We start from the raw sequence: 26,033 nt of genomic DNA on the forward strand, positions 1-26,033 counted from the left end.
AAAATATGTACATTAATTTCTTTGATGTCTGAGGGAAATATGTTTGTATGCCAAAAATTTAATGTCCTTGACATCTAGAAAGTACTCAATAAATGGTGGCTATAGAAATTATCATCATTAATGATAATAATGAAACAAGATCAGTTATTAAATAGCTATAGAATCTCGAGCAGTTACTTAACCTCTCTGACTCTGGGTTCACTCATTTAAAATTGAGGTATGTTATACTTCATAGAAACTTCCCATGTGGCTCAGTGGTAAAGAATCCCTCTGCCAATGCAGGAGCCTTGGGTTCAATCCTTGGGTCAGGAAGATCCCCTGGAGAAGAAAATGGCCACCCATTCTAGTATTCTTGTCTGGAAAATCCCATGGATAGAGGAGCCTGGCAGGCTACAGTCCATGGCGTCACGAGGAGTTGAGCATGACTTAGTGACTAAACAACAACAACAACACTTCACAGGGTTGTCAAGGAGATAAATGTGAAAATATGAAAAGCGTCCAGTGTAGTACTAGGTACACAATAGGTGCTCAATAGATGCAACTTCTTTTCAGTGACACTTATATAGCAATATGAGCTTATTTAATCCACAAATGGGAGAAAAGTCAGAATAAAGTATCAAATCCACTTTTACCAAGAAACTACTTGTCTCTCTGTTTAAAACCCTATTATAATCTGTTTAAAATATAAAATAAAGATTAAATCCTGATGTAGATTAAATTTGTAGTTAGAAACATCAGACATAAAAATGCATTCTTATGCATTATATTTACAATGGAAGATAAATAAAATGCATCCAAGTAGTAAGAAATTAGAACATAGAAGCTGTTGAAATAAAAGTTATAGTGATGAGAGTCCATTCACATAATTTCACAAATTTCTTCCTCTTTTATTTCTGTGATGAGTCTATAAAAGATGCAACTCCTTCCCCAAAAAATGCAAAATCCAGGCTTTCAGCTAGAAAGCAAGTGATCAGGAATCCTAGAAGGAATAAATAAATCTGTCTTCATTAATTAAGACTCTAAGTAAAATACAGTCCCTTATGATTGTGACAAAGATCAAAACATACTTGATGTCATCTTCAAAAGCTTTTGACTCTTGAGAATCTTCAGAGTCCTTCATACTCTGGCATGTTTTAATTCTAAATTTAGTCTGTTGACACTTTCAAGAAAGTTAAGAGGTAGCTATAGCAGTTACGCGGAGAAGGCAATGGCACCCCACTCCAGTACTCTTGCCTGGAAAATCCCATGGACGGAGGAGCCTAGTAGGCTACAGTCCATGGGGTTGCTAAGAGTCTGACACGACTGAGTGACTTCACTTTCACTTTACCCTTTTATGCACTGGAGAAGGAAATGGCAACCCACTCCAGTATTCTTGCCTGGAGAATCCCAGGGATGGCAGAGCCTGGTGGGCTGCCGTCTATGGGGTCACACAGAGTCGGACACGACTGAAGCGACTTAGCAGTAGCAGTAGCAGTATAGCAGTTATGGGAATGTAAAGATTGGGAATAAAGTATCCAATTGAACCAATAAATCAGGGATAATTTAAATGATATTTCTTATAAGTTCTATTTGGATATCTAGATATGCATAAATACTATAAGATATTTTAATAAAGGATAAATGTTTTTTATTTTATCATTTTAGGAAATCTTTGAGAATGCTAGTTTCTCAGTTAAATAAGTTAACTCTTAGTCACTAAGTCTGCCTGTTTGCATAACTTGGCAGCTAACCCAAATTATAGAGAGCACAGGGGAGGAAATAGCCACTTGATTATTGAGCTCGTAAATCTAAATACAAAAATTGATCATCTTCCACATAGGGGATTAAGTATCAGCATCACATGCAGGGCTCTTTCAAACTACACACAAAAATGCACACACACACACACACACACACACACACACACACACACACACATCAAAGATGCTGGCCACCCATCTAGATATTATACATATTTCTCTTGGAAGGAAAGTGTGTAGGTTGGAAGAGAATCATACACACACACACACACACACACACACACACACACACACATGCATGATTCTGATACATTCCCTCTTCCAACCACTGAGCTGTTGCTGTTCAGTCATGTCCGACTCTCTGTGACCCCACAGACTGCATCACACCAGGCTTCCCTGTCCTTCACTATCTCCCAGAATTCGCTCAAACTCATGTCCATTGACTCAGTGATGCCATCCAACAATCTCATCCTCTGTCATTCCCTCCTCCTCCTGCCTTCAATCTTTCCCAGCATCAAGGTCTTTTCCAATTAGTAGGCTCTTCACATCAGGTGGTCAAAGTATTGGAACTTAAGCTTCAGCATCAGTACTTCCAATGAATATTCAGGGTTGATTTCCTTTAGGATTGACTGGTTTGATCTTCTTTCAGTCCAAAGAGACTCTCAAGAGTCTTCTCCAACACCACAGTTCAAAAGCATCAATTCTTAGGCGCTCAGTCTACTTTATGGTCCAACTCTCACATCCATACATGACTACTGGAAAAACCATAGCTTGACTATACAAACCTTTGTCAGCAAAGTGAGGTCTCTGCTTTTTAACAGATTCATCATAGCTTTTCTTTCAAGGAGCAAGTGTCTTTTAATTTCATAGCTGCAGTCACCATTTGCAGTGATTTTGGAGCCTCCCAAAATATAAAATCTCTTACTGTTTCCACTGTTTCCCCCATCTATTTGCCATGAAGTGATGGGACCAGATGCCATGATCTTAGTTTTTTGAATGTTTAGTTTTAAGCCAGCTTTTTCACTCTCCTCTTTCACCTTCAACAAGAGGCTTTAGTTCCTCTTTGCTTTCTGCCATTAAGATGGTGCCATCTGCATATTTGAGGTTATTGATATTTCTCCCGGCAATCTTGATTCCAGTGTGTGCTTCCTCCAGCAAAGCATTTCACATGATGTACTCTGCATATAAGTTAAATAAGCAGGGTGACAATATACAGCTTTGACGTACTCCTTCCCCAATTTGGAACCAGTCTGTTGTTCCATGTCCAGTTCTAACTGTTGCTTCTTGACCTGAACACAGATTTCTCATGAGGCAGATAAGGTCGTCTGGTATTCCCATCTCTTTAAGAATTTTCCACAGTTTATTGTGATCCACACAGTCAAAGACTTTAGCGTAGTCAATGAAGCAGTAGATGTTTTTCTGGAATTCCCTTGCTTTTTCCATGATCCAACAGATGTTGGCAATTTGGTCTCTGGTTCCTTTGCCTTTTCTAAATCCAGCTTGTACATCTGGAAGTTCTTGGTTCATGTATTGTTGAAGCCTAGCTTGAAGGATTTTGAGCATTACCTTGCTAGCATGTGAAATAAGCGCAATTGTGTGGTAGTTTGTACTTTCTTTGGCATTGACCTTCCTTGGGATTGAAGTGAATACCACTGAGACCTACACTAAAAATTGATGGCACGTGTTGCAATCATTTTCTTTTTTTTTTTAATAAATTTATTTATTTTAGTTGGGGGCTAATTACTTTACAATATTGTAATAGTTTTTGCCATACATTGACATGAATCAGCCATGGGTTTACATGTGTTCCCCTTCCTGGACCCCCCACCCACCTCCCTCCCCATCCCATCCCTCTGGGTCATCCCATTGCCCCGGCCCTGAGCCCTTGTCTCATGCATCGAACATGGAATGGTGTTCTGTTTCACATATGATAATATACATGTTTCAATGCTATTCTCCCAGAACGTCCCACCCTCACCTTCTCCCTCAGAGTCCATAAAATTGTTCTATGCATCTGTGTCTCTTATGCTGTCTCGCATATAGGGTTATCGTTGCCATCTTTCAAATTCCATATATATGCATTAGTATACTGTATTGTTGTTTTTCTTTCTGGCTTACTTCACTCTGTATAATGGGCTCCAGTTTCATCCATCTCAGTAGAACCGATTCAAATGTATTTTTTTTAATGGCTGAGTAATATTCCATTGTGTATATGTACCACAGCTTCCTTATCCATTCGTCTGCTGATGGACATCTAGGTTGCTTCCATGTCCTGGCTATTGTAAACAGTGCTGCGATGAACATTGGGTTACATGCGTCTCTTTCAATTCTGGTTTCCTCGGTGTATATGCCCAGCAGTGGGATTGCTGGGTCATATGGCAGTTCTATTCCCAGTTTTTTAAGGAATCTCCACACTGTTCTCCATAGTGGCTGTACTAGTTTGCATTCCCACCAACAGTGTAAGAGGGTTCCCTTTTCTCCACACCCTCTCCAGCATTTATTGCTTGTAGACTTTTGGATAGCAGCCATTCTGACTGGTGTGAAATGATACCTCATTGTGGTTTTGATTTGCATTTCTCTAATAATGAGTGATGTTGAGCATCTTTTCATGTGTTTGTTAGCCATCTGTATGTCTTCTTTGGAGAAATGTCTGTTTAGTTCTTTGGCCCATTTTTTGATTGGGTCGTTTATTTTTCTGGAATTCAGCTGCAGAAGTTGCTTGTATATTTTTGAGATTGTTTGTCTGTTGCTTCGTTTGCTATTATTTTCTCCCATTCTGAAGGCTGTCTTTTCACCTTGCTTATAGTTTCCTTTGTTGTGCAAAAGCTTTTAATTTTAATTAGGTCCCATTTGTTTATTTTTGCTTTTATTTCCAATATTCTGGGAGGTGGGTCATGGAGGATCCTGCTGTGATTTATGTCGGAGAGTGTTTTGCCTATGTTTTCCTCTAGGAGTTTTATAGTTTCTGGTCTTACGTTTAGATCTTTAATCCATTTTGAGTTTATTTTTGTGTATGGTGTTAGGAAGTGTTCTAGTTTCATTCTTTTACAAGTGGTTGACCAGTTTTCCCAGCACCACTTGTTAAAGAGATTGTCTTTTCTCCATTGTATATTCTTGCCTCCTTTGTCGAAGATAAGGTGTCCATATGTGCGTGGGTTTATCTCTGGGCTTTCTATTTTGTTCCATTGATCTATATTTCTATCTTTGTGCCAGTACCATACTGTCTTGATGACTGTGGCTTTGTAGTAGAGCCTGAAGTCAGGCAGGTTGATTCCTCCAGTTCCATTCTTCTTCCTCAAGATTGCTTTGGCTATTCGAGGTTTCTTATATTTCCATACAAATTGTGAGATGATTTGTTCTAGTTCTGTGAAAAATACCATTGGTAGCTTGATAGGGATTGCATTGAATCTATAGATTGCTTTGGGTAGTATACTCATTTTCACTATATTAATTCTTCCGATCCATGAACACGGTATATTTCTCCATCTGTTTGTGTCCTCTTTGATTTCTTTCATCAGTGTTTTATAGTTTTCTATATATAAGTCTTTTGTTTCTTTAGGTAGATATATTCCTAAGTATTTTATTCTTTTTGTTGCAATGGTGAATGGTATTGCTTCCTTAATTTCTCTTTCTGTTTTCTCATTATTGGAGTATAGGAATACAAGGGATTTCTGTGTGTTAATTTTATATCCTGCAACTTTACTATATTCATTGATTAACTCTAGTAATTTTCTAGTAGAGTCTTTAGGGTTTTCTATGTAGAGGATCATGTCATCTGCAAACAGTGAGAGTTTTACTTCTTCTTTTCCTATCTGTATTCCTTTTATTTCTTTTTCAGCTCTGATTGCTGTGGCCAAAACTTCCAAAACTATGTTGAATAGTAGTGGTAAAAGTGGGCATCCTTGCCTTGTTCCTGACTTTAGGGGAAATGCTTTCAATTTTTCACCATTGAGGATAATGTTTGCTGTGGGTTTGTCATATATAGCTTTTATTATGTTGAGATATGTTCCTTCTATTCCTGCTTTCTGGAGGGTTTTTATCATAAATGGATGCTGAATTTTGTTAAAGGCTTTTTCTGCATCTATTGAGATAACCATATGGTTTTTTTCTTTCAATTTGTTAGTGTGGTGTATTACATTGATTGATTTGCGGATGTTAAAAAAACCTTGCATTCCTGGGATAAAGCCCACTTGGTCATGATGTATGATCTTTTTAATATGATGTTGGATTCTGTTTGCTAGAATTTTATTAAGGATTTTTGCATCTATGTTCATCTGCAATCATTTTCATATTTTCCCAAAGACTCAACATATTTGCTGTTAACTGAGTGACTTTACTTTCAATTTTCATTTTCATGCATTGGAGAAGGAAATGGTGCCCCACTCCAGTATTCTTGCCTGGAGAATCCCAGGGACGGGGGGAGCCTGGTGGGCTGCCATCTATGGGGTCGCACAGAGTTGGACATGACTGAAGTGACTTAGCAGCAGCAGCAACAGACTTTTATTCCAGGAAAGGCTGTAGAGATATATTTGAAATAATGATATTTGACTTAGTCAAGCAAGCACTCTGTCACTTTCTTAGCAAAACAAGCTCAAAACAACAATTTTATGTTTTTAGCCAGAAGCATCTGCAAAGTATGTCTTTGACCAAAAGTTGATCATTTGAAGAAATATATGAGAAAGAAGTATAATTTAGAGCATGATTCTCACTACACATGAATCTGCCTCATGGTTTTCCCATCCTATACCCAAGTGTATTGTCTCTAGGACACAGCTACAGTTTTAAGAGGATGTAAATCCAAAAGCAAAAAGAAGGTTTTGAATTTCTTTTATGTCAACCATTTCAATATACAGTTTTTTAAAAGTATGAGGATCTATTAGTGATTTTCATGCATAATCCTTTTTGTTCAGTCCTGATGTACAATCTGCCAGCAAACTCTTTGATGTGTTTTATTATATCCCTTCTTGCTATCACTTGATTGTCTCACAGCTGTCTGCTCATTTCTATCTTGATTAATTTCTTCTTGGGTGCCTATATGTCAGTTTGGGAAATGATGTTGTTCTATTTGAGCCGTTGGCTTTTTGTAATAATTAATTAAATGAAATGTAATAAGAAACCACATAGCCTGAGAAATAAATGAGCTGAGAGCTAGGAAAGCTAACAAAAGACACTGGGAGTGTGTAAATCTTACTGGAAAGCAGTTTTATTTCTATTTTTTAAAAATTCATTTATCTAAAGAATACATGTGGTCCACTCCAGGTGGGTCCATGGCTCACACCGACGCAAAGTCAATCCATTAAGTCCCCCACATGCTCTCCCTCTGGTTCACCTTCTTGTGCACCCTCTTTTGAGTTCATGTTTTCTCTTTAGTTTTTAGTAAGAGTGAAGACTTATAAGGAGAAAACTGGATCCACTCTGGAAGATTATTGCACTGAGGACTATTCTGCTTTTATTAACATGGTGTCCTGATGAAAAGCTATTACTCAACATTTTAATATGAGTTTTCATCACTAGCTTAAGAAGACTTAAAATGGCAGAATCTACAGAACGTAAAATATGAAAACAGCTGTTTGAAGGGATACATGTCTAGCCATGGGAAACTCCTAGCCAGTCACTCCTTTAAGCTCTTAATTTACATGAATTTTCAGTGTGCTAAATGGCAACCCACTCCAGTATTCATGCCTGGAAAATCCCATGGACCGAGGAGCCTGGTGGGCTACAGTCCATGGGGTTGCAAACAGTCAGACCTGACTGAGCAACTTCACTTTCACTTTCAGTGTGCTGTCCTACCTATACTTATAAAAAATATTTTAACAAGGTTTGTCAAAATAATGTTCAGTTATTGGTTAAGTGTCAATTGCCCCCTGGCTAAAAAGCAGTCAACTAAATTTTCAACCTTGTAGGAGGCAAAAGCTGTAATTTCATATTCTGACATAGAGAGTCAGATAGATAACAAAAACAACCAGTAAGTCAGAATGTCATACTTCAAAGACCTTACAAGCAATCAAAACAACATCTTCATGCCCATGAATTTTGAAAACATTTGAGTTTCTCAAAAATTCAACAGGAGTTTGCTGCTGCTAAGTCGCTTCAGTCATGTCCGACTCTGTGCGACCCCATAGACAGAAGCCCACCAGGCTCCCCCGTCCCTAGGATTCTCCAGGCAAGAACACTGGAGTGGGTTGCCATTTCCTTCTCCAATGCATGAAAGTGAAAAGTGAAAGTGAAGTCGCTCAGTCGTGTCAGACTCCTAGCGACCCCATGGACTGCAACCTACCAGGTTCCTCCGTCCATGGGATTTTCCAGGCAAGAGTACTGGAGTGGGGTGCCATTGCCTTTTCTGCAACAGGAGTTTACATGGAGTATAAAATTTACTTCACATAGACACTTTGAATTTTTAAATGAACCATTTGTTGTTAGTAGCAAAGTTGCTCAAGTTTTGTTGGAACTTTAGACAAGAAAAATGGATCAGACTGGAGTTATGAATATAAACATTCTCAGAGCTCAGATAGTCCCATCACCAAAATCTCACCACTGGAATAGGACTACATCTAATAACCAGTTTAGGGGCATATAATGAATTGACTTTTAGGATTTTTTTCTAAAATGTGTTACATTTGCAAAACTTGTTGCATTTTTCCCTATTTAGAACATTAACTCATCTGTATAATAAACCTTTTTGCATGGACAGATACTCAGGGTATGATTCAAATATATGAAGCATTAGACTCAGTTCTGCCCTTCCTGACCACACAACATGGCAGTACCCTCTGCAGAATCCTGGATGATAGAAAACCCCTCCTCCAGTTCTCTCCTGATTTTTCAAGGTAGTTGTACCAGTGATGCCAGTCCTTCCTGGGGGTACAATGGATATGTGAAAAGAATAAAAAGTCTTTTCACTCACAAAGGGTAGCAAAAGAAGGTATTGTACACAATGTTTTTATTTTTTAATGTTGTTGATTATATTATTTGGAGTCTCTCCTGATTCTCCAATGGTTCAGTGGGTAAAGAATCTGCCTGTAACGCAGGAGACAAAGGAGACCCGGGTTCAATCCCTAGGTTGGGAAGATCCCCTGGAGGGGGAAATGGCAACCCACTCCAGTTTTCTTATCTGAAAAATCCTTGGTCAGAGTAGCCTCGTGGGCTATAGTCCAAAAAAAGTGTTGCAAAGAATTGGACATGACTGAGAAACTAAGCACAACAAACAACAACTACTGCTTATAAAATAATCATAGACTCTGTAGAAAATGTCAGACAACTATTTATTTAACCTCACACACTTATAAAAGAAAAAAAAAAACAAACCTGTAGGTGCATTGCAAAGGTCTGGGAACTTGCCAAAAATGAAGTCCCTGGGAGATGTCCATGCAAGATGTTGATTGACATAAATATGAAACTTCTTTTGGCCTCACCCTTACACTCTCTGAGCTGAAAATGATAGCAGAAATAGGTACTTAAAATTCCTCAAGTAGGATGCCCAATAAATGTTAGGTAAGAAAGAAAAGAAAATAATTAGACTCCATGTGCTCTAGCAATAGCTGCCAGGACCATTGCTCATGGAAAGTTCTAACGGCTTATGGTTATCAGGGATGACTAGAAATTGGTGCCATTGAGTCTTACGGGAAGATGGACTTGTGCAATCCCTTTGTCCCTCTCCTGCTTTAGCAAATATCAGCATGAGGGAACCAGGGAGCAGGAGAGGGAAGAAATACTACACGGTTATATTATCTGATATCCTAAATGTCAAAGGATACTCTTTCATCTTAAAACAAAATCTAAAATCTCTGTGACAATTTAAGCACAAAATGAAGACTCCCCTCATAAACCAACTTCACGTCTTTGACATTTCTATTATAACTAATTTTCAATAATGTACAGTAGATTTTGCTTTGTGATAATAAAACTACCCATGGTACAAGTTTGGTTTTATATAATACTCCATATGGTGGATTCATAATAAATTTCTACTGGGAATACAATCATAAACCACTATTTTCTGCTATAAAAAACCATTAAAGCACAGACATGCACAAACAAGGTAATCTGCAATAAATTTGGAAATGTTAAAATACTACAAATGTAAATGTATTCAGCTCCACTGCAATGCATGTAATTTCCATAGCTTTATTAGAAATCTTGCCTTTGCAGTGGTTCAGCGATAGGTTATAAATATAGCAGCTATGAGTCAGCATGCAAATCCCTTCTCTGTGAAAAAACAATTTGAAAGGTTTTATAGCCCAAAGCTGTTTATTATTTTGTAAGAATGGTAATGCAAGTTTGTATTTGGAACCTGCTGAGAGGAGAATTCTCAAAACATCCTGTTTATAAAACAGCAAGAGGGAAAAAATTTCAGCAAATTAAAAAAAGAAAAAAACATTTGATTTATGTAAGGTCATGGAAATAGCATTTCCCAAATCCAGCATTTAGCTGATGGACCTCTCTCTGCAGACATTAGGGTCACACAAGAGATGATCAGTATATTCCACTAAGGAAAGCAGAGCAGTGTTAGCTTGGCAAATTTGAATCCTGGACACAGATAAGTAAATGTCTCTGGAGATGAGATGGGGTTACAAAGACAAAGAGGACCAAGGAGAGAACTGTCAGGCACAGCTACAGTAGGGCATGTCATGAGGAAGAGGGAGACCACGAGGTGCAAGAACCTGAGCTCAGCATGTAGACTGTGGAGGAGAGAGAGTTGCAAGGAGGAGGGTCTCAGATATGGAGGAAAACCCAGAAAGAATGAGGATCAAGAACAGGTGACTGGACTTGGAAGTCAAGAGCTCCCTATAACCTTCAGAAGTCTAGCTTCAGGACCTGGTGGGAAGCAGAAGCCAGCCTGCAAGAACACAAGGAGCGAGTAAATGGGTGATGGTGCAGATATTACAGACCTGGACCACTTACCAAAAAGAAGGGAGGGACTTGTTAGCTTGAGTACAAAATGGATCAAGGAAGGGTCTCTCGAGACAGAAAAGAACTGGGGAGGTTTAAAGCCAGTGCAGAGGGGGAAACCAAAGATGCGGGAGACAATAGTTATTCCTAATAGGATGAAGTTCAGGTGGAATGCCAACAAAGTGGTCTCAAGGACATGGGTGAAGAGATTCTCTTAGGTAGGAGGTGGAGCATTTACTTAGAAAGAATGGGACTAGTAAAGATAAAGAAAAAATCTGCAGGGAGTATAAGGAAGGAAATTGGTGGAACTGAGGTCCAAAGACCTCATTCAAAAAACCAAGAAGCAAGCTCTTGAATGTATAAACTCATTTTAAAAAATATTATCATTTCTTTGTGAGCACACAGATAGGGTCTGTGTGTATGATGTGAGGGAACCAAAGACTATAAAAGATTCCAAGATATCCAAACACATGTGCATGCACTCTGTCATGTATACACACACACGTATGCACATACTGAGAAAGAATACAAGCCCATTCCAAAACTAGATATTCTCATTTACTACATTGCTCATAGTACCGACTGATGACTTTTTCTCAATTTCTCCTTTTCCCTAGAGAGGCTCTTTCTAAACATGAATCTTGAGCCCATTTCAAGCGGAATGGAGCTGAGCATCCTCCACATTGTTCAAAACACATGTAACTGCATAAAGGGAAGTAATCTGGGCACATAAGCACAGAGCTGGTTAGATGAAATGTGGAAGGCCAGAAATAGAATTTGAAAAGACAATGTTAAAAAAGGAAGCAAAGAACAAGTTTATTTCCCAACATGAAAGAATTGGTGCACCTTCTTATCTCTGATCACATGAAGAGAGGAGACTGTGTGAACAGGCCAGAAGTATATATGGGGATACTATTTCAGGATTTTGACCCCAAAATTGAGGAATTCATTCTTTTACATTAAGAGGGAATTGGAGCAGATTTAAGGGAATACATGAGTAGCAAAAATTCTTTAAAAGGAAGAAAAGGTTTAATAAGGAGGAAATAAAACGGTGACATGGATAAGCCTAGAAAATTATTAAGAGAAAAGCAAAACTATGAGCAAAAAGGGTAACCAGAACTCACAGAGCTATTTTAAGAGTGAAAACCAAGTGAAAAATGTCAAGTATAAGATTATTCTTATTTGACATTTTTATACAGCAGCAACTTATAAAAACATCAAACACTGACATAATCCTTCCTCTAGCATTTTAACACATCATTATATTGTTAACAACGACAAATGGCTGTAGCCATTCATGACTTTTTAATAGATTTCTTTTATCATAAAAATGTCATTTTTAGGATAATCTGCATTCTCACATTTTTATGTTCAGCTATGGCTTTAAAATGTCAAGTATAGGAGATATCTATGTCTCCAGTGCTTAAGAGTTTTACTATAGATCTTGAGAATATCAGTATAAAATAAACCTTAATCTGATATGGCTGCTGTGCTCAATTCATGCTTTTTACAATCTTTCTCCTTTTAAAAATAATTACAAAGTACATGAATTAGGTAAGGAAGAAATTGTGGGTTAAAGTCATAATAGACAGGGAATTTGTAGCGGAGGCTGCCTTGACCTACATGCAAGTTATCTTACATGTTCAATCCCATAGGCACTATTATATAAGAGATATTTGGCCTGCCTGCTCAATTAGCAATGATGGTAACAATGTGTCATTTCACTTTTAGGAGCTAACATGTATCAAACGTCCAAACAGATTTCTTTGATCATTCTTCTTAAATGTGGAGAAAACAAAGTGATTAAATATTGTTCAAAGATCAGGCAAGTCAGCCATAGAAGCAGAATCAGAATGCCAGTGAATCGATAGGCTAGGGCAGAGACAGAAATTTTTTCTATAAAAGGGCCAAATAGTCAACATTTTAGGCTAGCAGGACACATGATCTGTGTTATAACTACTCAAGTCTGATACTATAGCACAAAAGCCAGTGGAGACAGCACATAAATATTGATAAATGAGCATGGCCCAATAAAAGTGAACCAATAAAATTTTATTTACAAAACCAGGAATTGGGCCAATCCTTGATCTAGTGGATCAACTCACACAATCTGTCAAAGACTGCAGCTCAAACCTTAGCAAACACTAATTTTGTCTAGATTGAATAATTATAATAACATTAATGAGATTTTCCAGACACCAAGCAACATGCTAGGCACTTAATATAAATTATTTCATTTTCATCCTATTCGGTAAGTCCTGTTATTGCCTTCATTTTGCATATGAGAAAACTCAAGTACAGAGAGGTCTATGAATTACAGAAAGTCACTTAGCTTAAAGTAAAGGAGAAAGAATTTGAAAGCAATCATCTGGATCAAAGATTATGGTCTTAACCACTGACTGATGCTCAATGCATTTAACTTGTGGATGCTAACAAAACATGAAGCCAATGGACATTTACCTGCAAAGGGATTGTAGGGTGATATAGACTCTTTAAACTTAACAAATGGAGAAAGGGAATGCTCCTGGTGGCTAGGTATCTTGAACTGGCCCATTCTGACCTAATTGGGAGTGTGCTACTGCAAACCCACCATCATCATACTGAGAATGAGACCTAGAAACCAAATCCTCCAGCAAATTGATACGCAGACCATTAAATGCTCTCAGCTCTCACTGGAAAAAGAACCTGGACTAGGGCAGCAAGAAGAAACGTGATAGATGAGTTTAAATCATAGGCGAAACCAGGAAAGAATCTACCTGCTTACAGCCACCTACAGAAAGGCTTGTGCCCTGAATTTCTCAGATCATCCTCCACCACTCTCCAGCCCAAATGAGAATGAATGAAAAACAAATTTTCAACATAAATGGAAACCAAGATGTGGTGCTTCTAGCATCTTTTGTTTGTGTGGCACATTCCCAAAGTAGACAAGCATCACTTTATCCTCATCTCACAAATGAAATAAGAGGGGTCATTAAGACCCAGGCCACATAATAAGGAAAAACTCAATATCAACTCTTCTGAGTCAGCTTTGGGGCCTCTTTCCACTTAACCAGGCTGTCTTCTAAACTTTCAAAGTGACCTATAGAGTGACAATTTGAAAAAGCAAGCCATATCACACACTGAATGGCATTATACATAGACTTTTTGTTCAACTGAGGACACTGAAAAAGACAATCATCATAACCCAAATCTTAAATGATGTCCTTCATTCTGGTCAATTTTGGACAGACTCTAAAACTAAATAAGGGAGGGAGAAACTCTGGCGAAAAATTTCCCCATAGGCCCAGAACTTAGAAGATCTGCTCTCAATACTTTCCACCCAGAAGCATCTCTTCAGGGTAGCTTGGCTGACAAGGTCATGTCACATCCAAGCCAATTCTTGATTTGGTGGTCACAGGAGGAGGAGGGGGAGCTCTGTACTTAGTCTCTCCTGCATCCTTTCCCATCATTGCATAATGGTTGCTCTTTGCTTATCTGCCCCAGCAACTCTCCTCCCTCCCAAACACAAGGCAAAGAATGCAAAACATCAAGGGAAGGTCGAAATTTTGTCGACTATATTTGATTATTCTTCCCAACTAGACACAGAACTCTAGTCTAAACAAAGTTGTTGGGAGCTGGGTCTGAATAACTGAGGACAAAGATTGTCCTCATTTTTAAGGACAAGTTTTTACAGTCAAAACTTTATCATTTCTCCCTGAAGCAGATATAAGTGTTGTTTACCAATGCATACACATTACTCTTTCCAGTTTCCTTGTTAAAGAAGAAAATGTCTAATTTACATGTAAAATCCACAAATTATAGCCACACCAGACAAGGAAGCAGATGACGACTGTGATTGATATTCCAAAATTTCTGTCCTGATTTTCCCATCCTTAGAATTAGCCGCTCCATAAATCAAACCAACATATGAACATCTGATGTCAAAACAAATAGGTCACATCTGTGAAAAGCATCAGAAACATAAAGAACCGGATCCTTCTGTTTTCTCTGAAAAAAAAGCCACCCCTTCCACCATTTTCTCCATGATACCTTAAAATATCCTGTCTCTTCTAAGAAAATATAATTTTCCATATGTGTATTGGTATAAACAATGGCCATTTTTTCTTCCCACTTGGTTGTGTAGAAAAATAGGAATTAATCCTATTTTCTACTGTAAGTCTAAATGAAACCTTGGCTGTTACTACGTAAATAGCTATTATTGAAACATATTTATATATTATCTACCAATAACCTAGTAGAGATGAAAATCCCTCATTACTTTATAACGTTTCAGTTTCTAGTGATCATACCTCAGAGTTGAAGGCACAGATTACACAGTTAGGAGATGTAAGAGTTGCTTCCTATTCTCACCCACATCACCTTAGGAAAATCACTTGTGACTCTAGACCTTGAGTCTTCTCTCTCCAAGAAGCTCCAAGCACAAATACTCACAAGGGCAACACTGGTGACCCACCACCCCCAAAATATGTGTTGTGAGGTCTTTTCTAGTCATAGTCTTGAACTCACAATTGTTAAATGTTTAGAACTGAAAGAACCTCATAGACCACTCCAACAAAATTTTTTATTTACAGAAAAAGAATCTGAGTGATGAAGAGCGTAAATTACCTCTTTAAGGTTATAAACCCATGCACAAGACACCTTGGTCTCCTGAGGCTCAGCCTCATTCTTCCCCTCCTCCTTGTTCCATTTTCAGCTGCATCATCTGTATAGTTGCGAGGTGACTTTGGTGGCCCCAGCACCCTTGCTGGGTGGCTGGTGAGGATGAGAGCAGCCCCTGGCTACTGAAACAAACTTTAGTCTTCCTGAAGCTACCATTCCCTACAAGGATGATCCATGGCTCATCTCAAACTGCTTGAATAGAATGACTGTAACATGTTACACATGGTATGAAGTCAATTAAATATTTTTCCAACAAATAAAATAAGCAAATCAGTCCATAGAACCACATGGTTCATTTTGTGGTTTGTTGTTGTTCAGTGGCTAAGTCATATCCAATTCTTTGTGACCCCATTGACTATAGCCCACCAGGCTCCTCTGTCAAGAGTTTTCCAGGCAAGAATACTGGAGTGGGTGGCCATTTCCTTCTCCAGAGGATCTTCCCAGACAAGGGACCGAACCCATATCTCCTGCATTGGCAGACAGATTCTTTACCATTGACCCACCAGGAAAGGTCAATTTTGTGGTTATAAAGAGGCAAATGTATTTCATTGTAGAACTTTGTAGAAATGCATATAGCTTCCCAGATCAGGAGACTGAGTCATAACCAACCTAGGGCCATGGTGACCCTTACTCTATGTATTGACATAACTAAAGGTTCACGTGTTATAGAAAAAGTTAATAAGGTGCCTGATGAATGAAATTGAGATTTGGAAGAAAAAATTAGAGAACCTTTAAGATCATGCTCTTATTTTATCTATTTGGGGGTCACAGACTCAGAGAACCAGTAGACTTTGCTAAGCTGCCTCTTGACCTCAAGTGCAGCTGTTTCCACCACTAGAGGTTGCCTCCTACCCACTGGAGGGTGTTTGTCCATGAAACTAGATCTCTACAACATGGAGACAGTTTCTACATATGTTCAATGTTCTACTCATAGCCCTTCAAATATCTACTGGCTAATTTAATTAAGATTGGAAATTTAGTCAGCTTAGTTGGTCCTATACTACTGGTAGTTTATTAACCTTGAGACTTCAGTCTGTATGCTGTGTCAATCAGCTAAATCAAACTGCAGATTCCTTCCACTTAACTTGGATAGGTGATCTGACTTAATACCCACTCAGAAACTAGCTTCGGTTTCTTTGCCCAGGTAGGCTGAATTTTGCCTTCCTCCTTCTCTCTGTCCTTACACTTACTGAAGGCTCTGCAAATGGCAGCTACTCTGTGGGCAGTGAAAACACCCCGTCCCCAGTCACCAGGCTTGTCATCCTAGGTGTGTCAATTAGACTGACTGTTTCTTCCACAACCTCCACACCCTACCCGACTCTTCACAAATGTCTGTAGAATAGATTGAGCCTTCTGCTCAATAGCCCAGGAGTATGGGAATTCTTGTCCTCTTGGTTAAAAGCTGAGAAAGCAAAAACTATTGGTACGGGAGCACTAGAAGACATATAAGGGAATATATCCTCCATGCCAGCTTCTCAAAAGTCAAAGAATCTGTGCTCACACTCAAGTGAAAATCTAAGGGACTGTAGACCTCTCATCCTCTCCAACATAACCAACAACCAGGGCTGGTATAGGTAAATGTTACCTCCTCTGAAGGGATAGAGACTTACCTGTGTGCCTACCGTACATCCAGGGAAGTCTTTTCACTGCAAGCTCCTCAAATGTTCCATGTTGTTTGGGAGTCTAACCACCTTTCCAGAGGACTTTCACTGTTGACTCTACTTGACTTCAGTCCTCCATATGAAAGAACCATTCTTTTTGACCTCTATGTAAGTACTGCCCAGCCAGACAGCCCCCATCAACATGGTGACCTAGGGGATGACATGTTGTAATCAGACACCAGATTGTTCTTATAACCCATTGGCTCTACTTGTTGGCTAGGTCTCTGAACTTAAAAAAGTAAAAGAAAAAAAAAAAACTAAGGAAATATGTTTAAGTAGGAAATGGCATGCTCCTGTTTCAGAAAATGTTGGCAGTTGTGGGGCAGCAACCTGGACTGAAGTGCCAATTCTATTGTTTGTAATTAACAAACAATAAATATAATAAGCAGGATGAGAGTGACAATAGGTGGCTTTGTTTAACTGGTGCTTATTGTACACCAGTCTACATTCTTAGTGCCTTACACATATAATCTCATTTAATAATACTTCCAGTGTAAGCAAAGTGGTCAGATTACTTTCTCTTCCCAAGGCTTTGATTTTCAGAACTGTTACACTGAGATAATAGTTACATCACAGGGATGTTGTGAAAATTAAATTTAAAAATGGAGACAAGTGCAACTGTCAAACTCTAAAGTGATTCACAAATATTCCATATCATATTATTATTATAGAGGTTCCATTCCTTCTGAGAACATTCAAGTAAAAAGACTCCAACCCATAGCTGAGTCCTGATCAAGTAAAGGGGAACCCCAGCAGTGATCCTAGCAGTGAACCCCATATCCTCAAACACAATGCCAAGGTACCCAAGCATCATCTTTCACAGAATTAAACAAAAAGTTCTAAACTAAATGAGCGCCAGTGTGGGCTTCCCTGGTGGTCCAGTGGTTAAGAATCCACCTGCCAATGCAGGGAACATAGGTTTGATCCCTGGTTGGGAATGATCCCACATGCCACAGGGCAACTAAGCCCATGTGCCACAACTACTGACCCTAAGTGCCACAACTACTGAAGCCCACGTGCCTAGAGCCCGTGCTCTGCAACAACAGAAGCCACTACAATGATTGCACAACACAACTAGAGAGTAGCCCCCACTGGCCACAACTAGAAAAAGCCTGTGCACAGCAATGAACACCTAGCACAACCAGAAATAAATAAATATTTTTTTTTAATAAATGAGTGTCAGGGTAAAGGTTGGAAAGTTGATCTCTCCTCCCTTCCAATAAGGCAGTGACCTAAAGTAACCTGCATACATTCTGACACCACCTCCCCACCTAGATGTTGCCATGAAAGCAGAAGGCACTGCCAGCATTCAAGAAAGCCCTGTTCTCTGGAAACTTTCCCAGACTGAAGAGGGCCCTGGAAACCTGCTCCCTCCCACAGCCCCCTGGGCAAGGAAGGGCAGGCATCTTAAAGGGGCTTCAGGCCCCCTGGGCCTCTCTCTGGCTGCCTGCTCCAGAACTGAATAGCCTGGTAAGAATATACAGTGTTTTTTGAAGTGTTTTTAATGGTTATCCTTCCTCTTATTTAGAGTTTTGTCTCCCCAGTATTTATTTTTAAAACTAATCCCCTGTCCTTTCAAGAACTGAATTATATTTTCACATTTTCCACTTTCTTCTCCCAGCACTAACTTCCTGGAAAAGTGCCAAACTGAATGGGCCAAGTTCTACCCTTAGTGCTGCATTGTGTTCTCCAAGGCAGGAATGCTTTCTGTACATCCTACACCTCTGCAGCTTAGGAGAATGAAGCGCTCTGACTTAAATTGCCGTTAAGCAAAATTACTCACTTCAAGACAGTAAGTTCTATGTTCTACTCTGTTGGATTTTCAAGAGGCCCCATCACCACCACCTCACAGCATCATCAGCTGTGATGGGAATACCAAGTGCTGGTCCCACCAGTCAGTGAAGAGAACACCACGGGTTCTATAACCACCACGTTATGGACAAATAGGAAACAGACCTTAGAGATAAAGGAAAATGGGCTCCGGGTTTGAATTCCAACTGCATTACTTATTAGCTGTGTGAATTTGGGCCAATGACATAACCTCTCTGTGCCTGAGTTGCCTAACTTCCAGAATGTCAATAATGATAGTACCAACTTTACAAAATGATCATGAGGAATAAATTTATATAAATAATGAATGTAATTACTTACTTAGAACATTCAGTATTTATTGGTGCTGCTACACCCTCTCTATTAGTTTTTACGTGGCTGCTATGAACAATTACCACAGGCTAGCTGGCTTAAAGCAACAGAAACTTATTCTCTCTCCGTTTTGGAGGCCAGAAGTCTGAAATCAAGATGTCAGTGCGGTTGGTTCCTTCCTAAGACTCTGAGGAAAAATCTGTTCTATGCTGCTCTTCTGGTTTCTGATAGCTGCTGCTAGGTCTCTGCGTTCTTGGACGCTCTCTTCTAAATGTCTTCTGCTCTTTTTCTCTTATAAGGACAGTTGTCAATGGATCGATGAACTAAACCAACATGATTTCATTTCTAGATCCTTAATTTAACTGTATCTGCAAGTGTAATTTGGTCATCCACATAAGGTCAATTCCACAGGTTCCAGGTGGATATATATGCCTTATTGGCAGGCCACCTTTTAAACCCTGACATCCTCTCTCCGAAAAAAAAAAAATGTAATTTAGGTCCCATGAAGCCTCACACTTATTCTCCCTGTGTGAGCCAGGACATGGGTCAGTTTTTTCCCACGAATTTATTTACTCACTGTTCCTATTCAGAGGCCCTTTTGATTATACTCTTCACTGATATGACAACACCTGTTGTCTATCACTTGGCTCATGGGTTTGCAGATGGAACATGGGCATAAGTGATGGCAAGTGTGGAGTAGGGTTTTAGATGAAGAAACAGAAGATGGCCCAGCTCAACCCCTCATGTCCTTGAGAAGGTAACAGAGAACTGAGAAAGGATGTGTGTTGTCCAGGTATCTCAGGTAATATGATGACAGAGCCATCGTAGAGTCAGGCACTGGCCCAGGGGCTGCCTCTCTTTCCAGTCACCTCCCACAGTGTCACCCTCTTACCACACCTCACAGTTTTAAGGTCACACCCAGCGTTCTACCAGTCCACATGGGGGAAACCAACTTGTATCACACCTTACTCTACACCCCTGATTAATTCTAAAGGCCACACCAGTTTTGGTCCATAAAATTAAGATGTAAAGAGCAAAAGTTAGCCATGTCAGGGTGCCAATCAACCTTTGAATTGCTTTTTATACGTTTGGGGGTACAAGGAGAAAGTTTGGGAAATGCTTCCCATCCTACACAAGAGCAACAGAATTTGTAACTTCTTGGGAATCTTTGATGATACAAATAATCTCATATTCTAAAGATTTGCCTGATATACCAATTATTTGGAACTCAAGTACTCCACCCTGTAATACCAATATTAACCATAATGAATAAGTTCTCAGGCTAAAGCATACAAAATAATACAATTATAACAAAAAAGAAGTCAATATTAACAATATAAGTAATTTTTTTAATTTAAATTGAATTATAGGAAGTTAATTCTTTTATTAATTTGCCCAGAATTTCAGCTTGAGGAAAAATAGGTTTAATAAAAAGGAAATCAGGAGGCAGAAGAATTGGGGCTTCTGGGTATTTTCAAGGACGTTAAAGGTCAATTAAATTTAATTCCATTTTGAATTTATGGATTCTTTTTCCCAAAAGGAGAAATATTTTATGGCTCTTTACAATTTTCAAACTGCTTTCAATGCAAAATTTCATCTACGAGACCAGACCAATGAGTGGCAATTTTATTCGGCAGCCAGAACAAATGAATTCCAGCAACTGGTAAAACAGCAATTGGGAAGAAGTCATTACTAGTCTCTCTCAAATCCTCACTCTCCAGAGTGTGGTCAGGAGCCTCAGCATCATCTGGGAGCTTGGTAGAAATGCAGAGTCTCATCTGGACCATAGGCCTACAGGGATCAGAATCTGCATTTCAACAAGATCCCCAGGGGGATTCCTCTGCACATCAGCATCTGGGCAGCAATGCTTCTACTAGTGAACAGGGGTGCCTTTATGAAATAAAATAAAGCAGTTAACCAAGGGAAAATGCTCATGAAAAATACCCATTTAATTTTTAGTTTCAGCAATGTTGCAAACTGAACTCAAATCCTCTTTCCCTTCACAAAACAGAGATGCTGGATAAACTATAATGTTTTTTTAAGTCAAACTCAAAAGACAGACAGGAGTTTTCTGGCTTCCAAAACACTACAAAGGAACTCATACTACTTTCGAGAGTGCAGCAGAACCCTGGAAGATAGCAGACTTGGTTACAGGCCCTAAAAAAGAGGGACCAGAATCATAAAATTCCAATGATCATCGGAGATGGTAATGGAGATAATAATCGGTCCATATGAAGTGTGATGCTAAAACTTCTACATAAGCCCTCCCTGCTTTGCGGAAAGGGAATGAAAGAGCTTCCCAAGGGGGCTGGGTAAGAAGCTAAGAAGCATTAAGTCTGGGGGGCCCACAGGTCCTAGTTTGTGCACATATAGATATGGAGTCCAAATGAATACTATCCACATGGGGCTGGAATCTCAAACTGACAAATAACTGTGAAAACTCACCCTGGACAACCGAAACCCTGGGAACACCCATCCAAATATAAAACGTCTCTGTAAATATACTCCCACAAGCCAGGCACATCTGACTCATACATTATGATAATAATCCCAGCTGGGGCTAAGCCTACAAGCACAGATTAAAACAACACAAGAAAAGAACTCACTACAAGAGGGCATATCAGGTAACATGAGCAGTGGATTAGCATGCCCCAGAACATAGTATAATAGAACCATTCCAAAGAGATGATTGTTTTATTTAAACCTCCAAGCAATTTACTAGTAAAGAAAAAACTGAAACTAACAGGTAATTTCAAGAAGGCAAAGGAGAAAAGGAAAGATATGCCCATTTGAATGCAGAGTTCCAAAAAATAGCAAGGAGAGATAAGAAAGCCTTTCCCAGGGATCAATGCAAAGAAAAAAGGAAAACAATAGAATGGGGAAGACTAGAGATCTCTTCAAGAAAATTAGAGAACCAAGGGAACATTTCGTGCAAAGATGGGCTTGATAAAGGACAGAAATGGTATGGACCTAACAGAAGCAGAAGACATTAAGAAGAGGTGGCAAGAATACACTTAAGAACTATACAAAAAAGATCCTCATGATCCAGATAACCACAATGGTGTGATCACTCACCTAGAGCCAGACATCCTGGAATGTGAGGTCAAGTGGGCCTTAGGAAGCATCACTACAAACAAAGCTAGTGGAGGAGATGGAATTCCAGTTGAGCTATTTCAAATCCTCAAAGGTGATGCTTTTAAAGTGCTGCACTCAATATGACAGCAAATTTGGAAAACTCAGCAGTGGCCATAGGACTGGAAAAGGTCAGTTTTCATCCCAATCCCAAAGAAAGGCAATGCTAAAGAATGCTCAAACTACTGCACAATTGCACTCATCTCACACACTAGCAAAGTAATGCTCAAAATTCTCCAAGCCAGGCTTAACAGTATGTGAACCATGAACTTCCAGATGTTCAAGCTGGTTTTAGAACAGGCAGAGGAACCAGAATAAATTGCCAACATCCATTGGATCATTGAAAAAGCAAGAGTTCCATAAAAACATCTACTTCTGCTTTATTGACTACACCAAAGCCTTTGACTGTGTGGAACACAACAAACTGTGGAAAATTCTTTAAGAGATGGGAACACCAGACCACCTAACCTGTCTCCTGTGAAATCTGTATGCAGGTCAAGAAGAAACAGTTAGAATTGGACATGGAGTAACAGACTGGCTCCAAATTGGGAAAGGAGTACATCAAGGCTGTATATTGTCACCCTGTTTATTTAATTTCTATGCAGAGTACATCATGAGAAACACTGGGCTGGAAGAAGCACAAGCTGGAATCAAGATTGCTGGGAGAAATATCAATAACCTCAGATATGCAGATGATACCACCCTTATTGCAGAAAGGAAAGAAGAACTGAAGAGCCTCTTGATGAAAGTGAAAGAGGACAGTGAATAAGTTGGCTTAAAACTCAACATTCAGAAAATGAAGATCATGGCACCTGGTCCCATCACTTCATGGCAAATAGATGGGGAAACAATGGAAACAGTGACAGACTTTTTTTTGGGGAGAGGGGGACTCCAAAATCACTGCAGATGGTGACTGCAGCCATGAAATTAAAAGACCCTTGCTCCTTGGAAGAAAAGATATGATGAATCTAGAAAGTGTATTAAAAGCAGAGATATTATTTTCCCCGACAAAGGTCCATCTAGTCAAAGCTATGGTGTTTGCAATAGTCATGTATGGATGTGAGAGTTGGACTATAAAGAAAGCTGAGCGCCGAAGAATTGATGCTTTTGAACTGTGGTGTTGGAGAAGACTCTTGAGAGTCCCTTGGACTGCAAGGAGATCCAACCAGTCCATCCTAAAGGAAATCAGTCCTGAATATTCATTGGAAGGACTGATGCTGAAGCTGAAACTCCAATACTTTGGCCACCTGATGCAAAAAACTGACTCATTTGAAAAGACCATGATGCTGGGAAAGATTAAAGGTGGGAGGAGAAGGGGACAACAGAGGATGAGATGGTTGGATGGCATCACCAACTCTATGGACATGAGTTTGAGTAAGCTCTGGGGGTTGGTGATGGATCAGGAAGCCTGTTGTGCTTCAATCCATAGGGTCACAAAGAGTCAGACACAACTGAAAACTGAACCGAACAGGTAATTTACAGATGAGGAAGCTGCAGTTCAGAAAGTCTAAGTTCTAATAAGGACTGTAGGCTTAAGTCCAGTACCAGTACTTTTTCTACCACATCACATTATCTCTGTTCTTAATAAATGTAGGACTAACTCCTATCTATTAGTTGGATCAATCCTTTCATTCATTTAAAACAGATGAGAAAGAAAAGATTTTCTTAGATTGGGAAGAGAGAAGCAGCCCTTTTTTTATATGACAAAGGAAGGAAATGGGTAGGTACCTTTGTATACTCAGGAACTTTTACTGGGGAAAAAGGAAGTGACAATGTAAGAAGTTTGAGGCAATTGGACAAAATGAGAGATACTAGGTAAATATCCATCTGGATTTCCAGAATGTTCAGAAGATGAGGATTTATACCATGGCAATTGTCTTTGTTTTTCTAAGGCAGGATGTCAGTTAACCACTGGAACTCGAGCTGAGTTTTTGCTTTTACTCAGAGTATCATCACTGCATCCCTGAGAGGTTTCCTGTAGTTGCAGCTTATAACCCACAAACCACCATGCAGGATACTAAAGAACTGGTGTATAGCTCAGGCATTACAGCAAAGTCATAATTTCTTATCTCTTACCCCTTACTAAATTACAATTAAATTCCATCATTCAGAACTGCCTGATCTTGAGCCAGCTACATATATCACAAGAAGGCATTAAAATCTGACCTTTTATATCCCCAATAAGAAATGTCATGAGTCCATCACAGAAGCATAACTCCCTTTCAAATTAGAGCTAAGAAAGATTTGAACTTCAAAGGAGAACTCTTCAATTACAGGTGAATTGGAGGACTTTTCTAGTAACTCTTAAAATTATGAATTCTAAAGGAAAAAATAAGAAGACTTTTGTGTTTCAGAACAAAAGTAAAAAATGAATGAATAAATAGTAGGATGGGAAAAAAATGCTACATACAAAAAAAAGTGAAAAGGGACCACACTGATCCATCTCTTTGAAGTCTGTTCTAAGATTACTGGAAACTTGAAAATCAGTTACATTTCAGCAGAGGCCCTAAAACCCAAAACAATTATCCACTGTCTCTTTTACTGGCTAAGATTTACATCTAGTGGCTTCATCAGTATAGATACCACAGAGACTCTGCAAAGAGTACTGTGGGGCTTGGTGACTTTAGAGCTTGCTCTTGGAATATTTATCATTTTAGCTCAGTAAATAGCTAGTCCTTTGCCAGCAGGGAGACAAGCAGGAAGCCCTATCAGTCTTGGTACTTTCAAAAGGTTTTCATTCCACAGCACACTGTGGAATATTCACCTTCCCTCTGATGACCATCCCTGCCTACAAAGAAAGTATTTAGACCTTTGTAAAGAAGGGTCATTTAAATAAGAAACAAAAAACTTAACTGAAGAGTAACAAGAGGAAAGATGGGGAGAGGGAGCAACCAAAGACAGAGATCCAAGAGCAAAGGCAGCTTGGGTCTGCCATGGCTGGGAGCTGGGGGTGGGGTGGCAGGAGGGGTGGGGGTGGCTATGGGGCAATTCTAATTGAGGAGTGTAGACTGAGGCCATATGTAGGCACCTCCACCTCCATCAATACAAAAGCAAACTTGGTGTTCACTGGAAGCAGGATGACTTTCTCAAAATCCATTTATGTCTTAATTTAATAAATGTTTATTGAGTTCCTACTGTGTATACATATATATATATATGTCAGAGACACACCATGAGTATAAGGAGAAGCAAAAGCGATAATAAAGCATACAGTAGGTAGAAAACACAGTTCAAATTAAAATAACACCAATTCAAAAGAAAAAGAAATGATGTCAATTGTGGGACTTTGTAGTCTCAGGTAGAAAATAGTATTTGAGCTGGGTCTTAAAGAAAATGTAAGAATTGGACATACAGATACACTACTGGGAAATGCAGTACACTTCTCTCTACCACAAATAAGAAGCCAAATGAATAATCAGGCTAGACGTCCTTACCCTTCCCTGCATCTATGAATCACTACAGAAGAACTTTTAAAATAGCATGCTGGTGTCCCTCCCCTCAATATTTTGATTTGATTAACCCAGGGTAAGACCAGCCATGAGTAGTTTTACTTTTTCAAACACTTCCCAGGTGACTGTTATGTGCAGCCAAGGCTGAGAATCCTGAGCTAGAATGGAGACATGGAGACTGGTATTTGCCCTTGGAAGTTTGTACCAAAACTTTGAAAGAATCCCAGTTCCCAGGGTGTCATGACTTATGAATTGACACCATGTTCCACAGATAAAATACAGGAAGGGAGGCCAAAATAGAATATTGACTTCAACACAATCATAATCCTTTGGGAGTTTCCATGTATCAAATGAAAGGCAAT

General features: G+C 39.2%; 1 long non-coding RNA gene across 1 annotated transcript in view; it reads right to left on the bottom strand.

The window, feature by feature from the left end:
- LOC145523496 (uncharacterized) overlaps positions 1 to 26,033 on the bottom strand; it is a 127,806-nt gene that overhangs the window by 31,104 nt on the left and 70,669 nt on the right. The window contains exon 5 of the long non-coding RNA XR_014066626.1: positions 9,045 to 9,167. This is a non-coding gene — a long non-coding RNA (uncharacterized LOC145523496). The remainder of the gene's footprint in view (positions 1 to 9,044; positions 9,168 to 26,033) is intronic.

Source organism: Giraffa tippelskirchi, chromosome 10 (genome assembly GCF_054371585.1).
Source record: "Giraffa tippelskirchi isolate mGirTip1 chromosome 10, T2T-mGirTip1v1.2.pri, whole genome shotgun sequence".
NCBI lineage: Eukaryota > Metazoa > Chordata > Mammalia > Artiodactyla > Giraffidae > Giraffa > Giraffa tippelskirchi.